At 57.0% G+C, this 6,845-nt stretch overlaps 2 pseudogenes; both read right to left on the reverse strand.

Moving 5' to 3' along the window:
* The window catches only part of LOC128943567 (28S ribosomal RNA), an 8,078-nt pseudogene extending 2,683 nt beyond the window's left edge, over window positions 1–5,395 (reverse strand).
* An 886-nt stretch (window positions 5,396–6,281) lies between these two features.
* Window positions 6,282–6,434, reverse strand: LOC128943554 (5.8S ribosomal RNA; annotated as a pseudogene).
* Between the last annotated feature and the right edge of the window lie 411 nt (window positions 6,435–6,845).

Below are 6,845 nucleotides of genomic sequence, written 5' to 3' on the forward strand. Positions count from 1 at the left end.
CTCTTCCCATGGAAATGCACGTCTTAACATCCCGATACATTTCCCTCACCAACTCTATCATGTGTGGATCCACCCCTTGCTGGACCAGACCCTCAAATACATGCTGATGACAGATGGTGTCAAATGCCTTAGCAATGTCCACGAACACAACCCCCAGATGTTCATGCTCTCACTTAGCTGTTCCACCACAAGCTGTAACAACTTGAGGTTTTCGGCACAACCTGATGTGCAAATAAAACCCCGTTGCCGGGGGTTGATGGGACATGCTTTGGACAGCCTCACAGTAGCGATCCTGGAAAACAGCCTAATCACCACTGAACCAATAGTAATAGGCCTCCAGTTATTGCTATCACCAAGCTTCTCTGCATCCGAAGACTTGGGTATCAAGACTGTCCTGCAGTCCCGCAGCGCATCTGGAACAGTACTGGTGATAAGCCAGAGGCTGAAGATCTCAGTCAACCGGGGAAATTATTGCAAAAGGATTATTGCCTTTTGCAATAATCTGACCCAAAGTGATCCCATCTGGCCCAGGAGCGGAGGTTTTACACATCTCTCTCATGTTCTTATCAATCTCTTTTCCAGTAATTAGGGCCTCGAATGTGGTGTTAGCTGCCTCCTTATATGGAGGGAAATTCAGTAGGCCACCAAATATATCAGATGTATCCCACCTTCTTTTAAAGTGATCGTGGAGAACACTTGATGGTAATTGGCACTGAGAGGCTTCCGTGCTGTCCAGAATGACGCATGAGGCGCCTTCTATGTAAATCATACAGCAGTTGGAACCTCAAGAATTATCCCCTCTTAATAGCTCTTTTGCACATCCAATTTGATGGAGTTTTGGATGCTTTTTGGCCACGGGAGGCCTGCGTCTTTTGACCCTTGATAGATTTAGTTTGGCTAGGCACACCCAGAATACCAAGAAACTCCTTATAAACATCCTTCACCACCCGACCTGGATCTTGCCCATCAAGAACTTTCTTGAAGGCTTCCCGATATTCCCGATATATGGTCAATTTGCCAAACGATAATCACGCTTTGATGACTTTCTGGAATTGGAGCTTTAACTGTCCCTCCTTGGGCAACTTAGCACACCTGGCAGGATGTTCAATTCCAGTGGCACCTACTAGTCCTTCATGACCTTTCACGGAGGGACGCCTTTTATCACTAATCTGCTTTGCCATTTTAGTTGGAATATGCTCCGCTATAAGTTGGTTGATATTCCACTTACTGGCAAACTCGTCCACCAATTGTACCGGAAGAGCCTCTTTCTTCCTCCCCAGTCCATACCCGTTTGTGGGCCCCTCAGGCCGATGACTCTTTGGGATGAGAAGCAGCAATCCGCTCCACATTTCGCACAAGAGGATGTCTTATTCTCTTGTGCAGACCCAGGCCAATCTTAGTAGCGAACCCACGTTGGCACACCTCACAGACCCATTCCCCAGTGGGAGCCACACACACCACCCCCTTGCAGCGCGGGATGTGACAGGAGATACTGTGGCATTTTAGATTTTGCTTACCACATTTTGAACACCTGAAAATGATCTTTCTCTGTCCGTGTGCCCTTTTGAGATGGTCAATCAGCCCCAACATCCTAGTAAACCAGGTCTCACAACAAGGACAAGATGGTTGTTTGTCAGGCATGGACACGACAGGTGTTCTTGGCGTTATACCATCACCTTCAGACCCGTGAGGAGCCTCGGGTGTTTTGGGCTCTTTACTACCTCCCATCGTGCTCTCAGCCTCAGGTGTTTTGGGCTCTTCGGTACCTCCCACTGCACTCTCAGCCTCATCCTGGGCCATCCCCATAGGGGAGATCTCATAGGGCTCAGGGAGTTGCCCCAAACCCTACCAAACATCCACATGATGTACACCATCTTCTTTAACAATTTTGGAGTTAAAAAATTCCAAACTTGCAAGATCGAATCCCTCTTCCCTGGGCACAGAGGGCATAGATGGTAATTTGGCATCAATGACCCTTAGATCTAATGGGTCAGTCTGAGTGGTAGTCGAGATATAACGCAAAGCCATTTTGTCAGTCCGGTAAGCAATAAAGTGACAAGTCCAAGTGAGGGTAGAAGCATATAGTAGCTGACCCTCTCTCAAACTACCAACTGTGTCAACAACAGCCCGTGGACAAGGCTCTGTGCAACAGCGAACTAACTGTGCCAACCTTTTTGTTTCAGCGATTCGTGAAACTATTGTTGGGTGGTGACTCCAACAATAGGGAGGGCTGATATGCGCCCTCTCCCACACTGGGGCAGAAGTCGACTCAGTTACCACGAGGGTATCCGGCAGGACCACGAGGAGGTGCGACTTCCGCGGCTATGCCCAGTTAGTAAATATAGTTACTCCCGCCGTTTACCCGCCCTTCATTGAATTTCTTCACTTTGACATTCAGAGCACTGGGCAGAAATCACATTGCGTCAACACCCGCCTCGGGCCTTCACAATGCTTTGTTTTAATTAAGCAGTCGGATTCCCCTGGTCCGCACAAGTTCAAAGCCAGCTGCTAGGCACCGACTGAGGCGGGGCGCTGGCCCAGGGACCCTCCCCCGGGGACCCTCCCCCACACAAACTGCTCAGCCGACGCCGGCTGCGGCTGCGCGCACACTGGCTGCACACCGCGGGAACCCCATTGGCGGGAACCGCTGGGGCGGTGGTGCGCAACGATGACGGCTGCCACTGGGGCACCGGCCGCGGCAAGGTGGAGGGCGGGTGGAGCGGGGAGCGGGCGGCGCCCGCCACAGCCGGGGCGATCCACAGGAAGGACCCGGTGTGTGTCCAGAGTCGCCACCGTGCACGCGCATGCCCCAGCGCCCGGGCGGGCCACGCGGAGCGCACTCACCCGCGCGCGGCACCTCGTCCAGCTGCAGCACGCACCCAGCCCCGCTTCGCGCCCCAGTCCGACCAACCCAGCCCTTAGAGCCAATCCTTATCCCAAAGTTACGGATCCGGCTTGCCGACTTCCCTTACCTACATTGTTCCAATATGCCAGAGGCTGTTCACCTTGGAGACCTGCTGTGGATATGGGTACGACCCGGCACGAGACTTACACCCTCTCCCCTGGATTTTCACGGGCCAGCGAGAGCTCACCCGATGCCGCCGGAATCGCGACGCTTTCCAAGGTGAGGGCCCCTCTCTCGGGACGAATCCATTCCAAGGCGCCCGGCCCTTCACAAAGAAAAGAGAACTCTCCCCGAGGCTCCCACCAGCTTCTCTGGGATCGGTTGCGTCACCGCACTGGGTGCCTCGTGGCGCCCATCTCCACCACTCGGAGGATTTGGGGATCTGAACCCGACTCCCTTTCGATCGGCTGAGGGCAACAAAGGCCATCGCCCGCCCTTTCGGAATGGCGCTCACCTTATCGCTTAGGACCGACTGACCCATGTTCAACTGCTGTTCACATGGAACCCTGCTCCACTTCAGCCTTCAAAGCTCTCATTTGAATATTTGCTACTACCACTAAGATCTGCACCTGCAGCAGCTCCACCTGGGCCCACGCCCCAGGCTTCGAGGCGCACCGCAGCGGCCCTCCTACTCGTCGCGGCCTAGCCCCCGCGGGCCTCGCACTGCCAGCGATGGCCGAGTATGGGCCCAATGCTCCAGCGCCATCCATTTTCAGGGCTAGTTGATTCGGCAGGTGAGTTGTTACACACTCCTTAGCGGATTCCGACTTCCATGGCCACTGTCCTGCTGTCTAGATCAACCAACACCTTTTCTGGGCTCTGATGAGCGTTGGCATCGGGCGCCTTAACCCGGCGTTCGATTCATCCCACAGCGCCAGTTCTGCTTACCAGAAGTGGCCCACTGAGCACTTGCATTCCACGGCGCGGCTCCACGCCAGCGAACTGGCTCCCTTACCCATTGAAGGTTTGAGAATAGGTTGAGATCGTTTCGGCCCCAAGACCTCTAATCATTCGCTTTACTGGGTAAAACTGCCCATTGCCGAGTGCCAGCTATCCTGAGGGAAACTTCGGAGGGAACCAGATACTAGATGGCTTGATTAGTCTTTTGCCCCTAGACCCGGGTCGGACGACCGATTTGCATGTCAGGACTGCTACGGACCTCAACCAGAGTTTCCTCTGGCTTTGTCCTGCCCAGGCATAGTTCACCATCTTTCGGGTCCTAGCATGGACGCTCACGCTCCACCTCCCCAGCCCCGCGAGGGGGCGGCAGGCGAGACGGTCCAGTGGTGCGCCCGGGGCTGCCAGGCGCGACACGCGCCCCGGGATCCCACCTCAGCCGGCGCGGGCCAGCCCTCACCTTCATTGCGCCGCGGGCTTTCGACAATGGTCCCTGACTCGCGCACATGCTAGACTCCTTGGTCCGTGTTTCAAGATGGGTCAAGTGGGTAGCCGACATCGCTGCGGACCCCGGGTGCCCCAGCACGGCCCGTGAGCCTGGCCCGGCAGCGCCGCGCGGTCAGGGTGCACTGAGGACAGTCCACCCTGGTTGACAGCAGCGCCGGAGACTGGCAGGCCCAGCCCCCACACCCCTGCGCGAAACGCCGTGCTGCGATGATGCCACTCCCCCCCCCCCCCCATGAGAGGCGGGGAAATGATGCCCCCCACCACGGCGCCACTGATGTGGGGGGAGGAGGGCACAGTGGCAGTCCTTTCCCTCGGCCCCGGGACTGGCCGAGACCTGCTGCCCGAGGGCTGTAATACCCGCTGCTGCTCGCGCAGCACTGGACCACCTGCCCGTCGGACCACCTGCCCGCCGGAGGCCTTCCCAGTCAACCTGGAGCCGGTCGTGGCGCACCGTCGCAGAGGAAATGTGCCCGGACAGCGCCAGCTGCCGGCTGGGCGGCAGTCCCCGGACCAGCCTGCACCCCCCAGCCTGCCTCCACGGGCAGGGTTCGCCCAGGGGACAGAAGGGAGGCGGAGGCGAGGTTCCACTGAACCCGTGCCGACCACAACTCGCCGGGTTGAATCCTCCGGGCGGACCGTGCAGGCCCCACCCGTTTACCTCTTAACGGTTTCACGCCCTCTTGAACTCTCCCTTCAAAGTTCTTTTCAACTTTCCCTTACGGTACTTGTTGGCTATTGGTCTCGTGCCAGTATTTAGCCTTAGATGGAGTTTACCACCCGCTTTGGGCTGCACTCCAAAGCAACCCGACTCCGAGAAGCCCCGGGCCCAGCGTGCCGGGGGCCACTACCGGCCTCACACCGTCCACGGACTGCGGCCTCGATCACAAGGACTTGGGTCCCCCGAGAGTGCCGCCAGGGATTGGGACTTCTGTACGCCACATGTCCCACACCCCACTGCGGGGCAGGGATTCGGCACTGGGCTTTTCCTGCTTCGCTCGCCATTACTGAGAGAATCCTTGTTAGTTTCTTTTCCTTGGCTGACTTATATGCTAAATTCAGCGGCTTGCCATGTCTGATCTGAGGTCGCAAGGCCAAAGCTTGGCCGCACCTCCTGGCCCATGCAGCTCCTAAAGAAGCAGCATGCCAACAGGCCAACAGCCAGCCAGCTTCTCCCACCTACCAGCCTCACCTTCCTCCCCACTGGCGCCCTCGCACCAGGGGAAAACAAAGCCAGAGGGAGAGAAGCGGAGACAGAGTGCCCCATCCCGGAGATGAGAACCGAAAAGGGAGTGTGGCAGAGACAGCCCTGATGGGGGACCAGGCGGCACGTGATGGCCTTGGTGGAGAGAGAGAGAAAAGCCATGGTACTATTTGCGCCCCGAGACCACGACAGAAGAGGAGGAGGGCAGGCGAAGGGAGGAGGGGGTTGGAACATCTGTCCCCAGCGCTCTCGCCTCACGCGCACGCACAATGGCACAGTACCCCTGCAGTACCCACCTGCAGACAGCCGTCCACGTGGGGGGGAGGCTGGGGGTGAGGCCTGCGCCTTATCTCCCTCTTGTCCTCTCCCTTCTCTCGGCCCACGGCGGTGCTTTCAACGCTGTCTCTTACTCTCCTCAGCTGCCACCACCACCGTACCGCGGTACGGGCCCTGCAAGGACAAACTCTGCCCCAGTGGCTCACTCTGGGAGTGGGGAACTATGGAGCAGTCCTTGAGTCTGCATATAGGGGGATGAAGGCCCTGCGCGGCAACAATGACGATGACAGCCATGACGATGATGATGCCTGCTGCGTCACAGGGAAAAAATTGAGGCCGCCGAGGGAAACGCATCCCTTGCCAAACCCCTGACCGCCTTCCCTCTGGGCACCGGTGAGCCACCATCACCACCGCCGCTGACCACAGTCAACTGGCCTGTGAGGCAACCCCAGCTGAACCACCGTGGTGGCCGCTGGACGGCGACTGATCGTCAAGCAACACTCAGATGGGCGTAGCCCTGGCAGGAACATGGGGCCGCAAGTGTGTTTAAAGTGTGGATGACCAATGTGTCCTGCAATTCACATTAATTCTTGCAGCTAGCTGCATTCTTCATTAACGCACGAGCCCAGTGATCCACCACTGAGAGTTGTCTGGCTTTCAGCACCGATCCTGCACCCGTGGAGGGGCTGGGACCGCTCACATGGGGCACCCCTTTCTCTTGTGCTGAGGATGTGCGGGCACGTGCCCGGCTTTGACCGTCCGTACTTGATAGTCAGGAGTGCAGACATAGGAGATCCAGCCACACTGAACTGGAGTTCTTCCTCAAACCTCCACACTATGGTGGCACTGAAGGAGATCTGAGCAGTCTGGGTCCCGCCGGGTGCAATGATGCCCTCCTCAGGCGCAAACTTGAAGCAGAAGCCCACGTTTGCAGTTGAAGGGCTATAGGTGAAGGGAGCATCAATAGCTCCTAGGTTTATCAGTTCCACCTGCAGCAGCAAGAAAGCAAAATGGAAATACATGTGGAATCTTCCCTTCTTGTGAGTTATTGTCTAATGA

The sequence above is a fragment of the Melozone crissalis genome, unplaced genomic scaffold, assembly GCF_028551555.1.
Source record: "Melozone crissalis strain CALT ecotype California unplaced genomic scaffold, PUWL_Pcris_2 ptg000046l_1, whole genome shotgun sequence".
In the NCBI taxonomy this organism is placed as follows: Eukaryota; Metazoa; Chordata; class Aves; order Passeriformes; family Passerellidae; genus Melozone; species Melozone crissalis.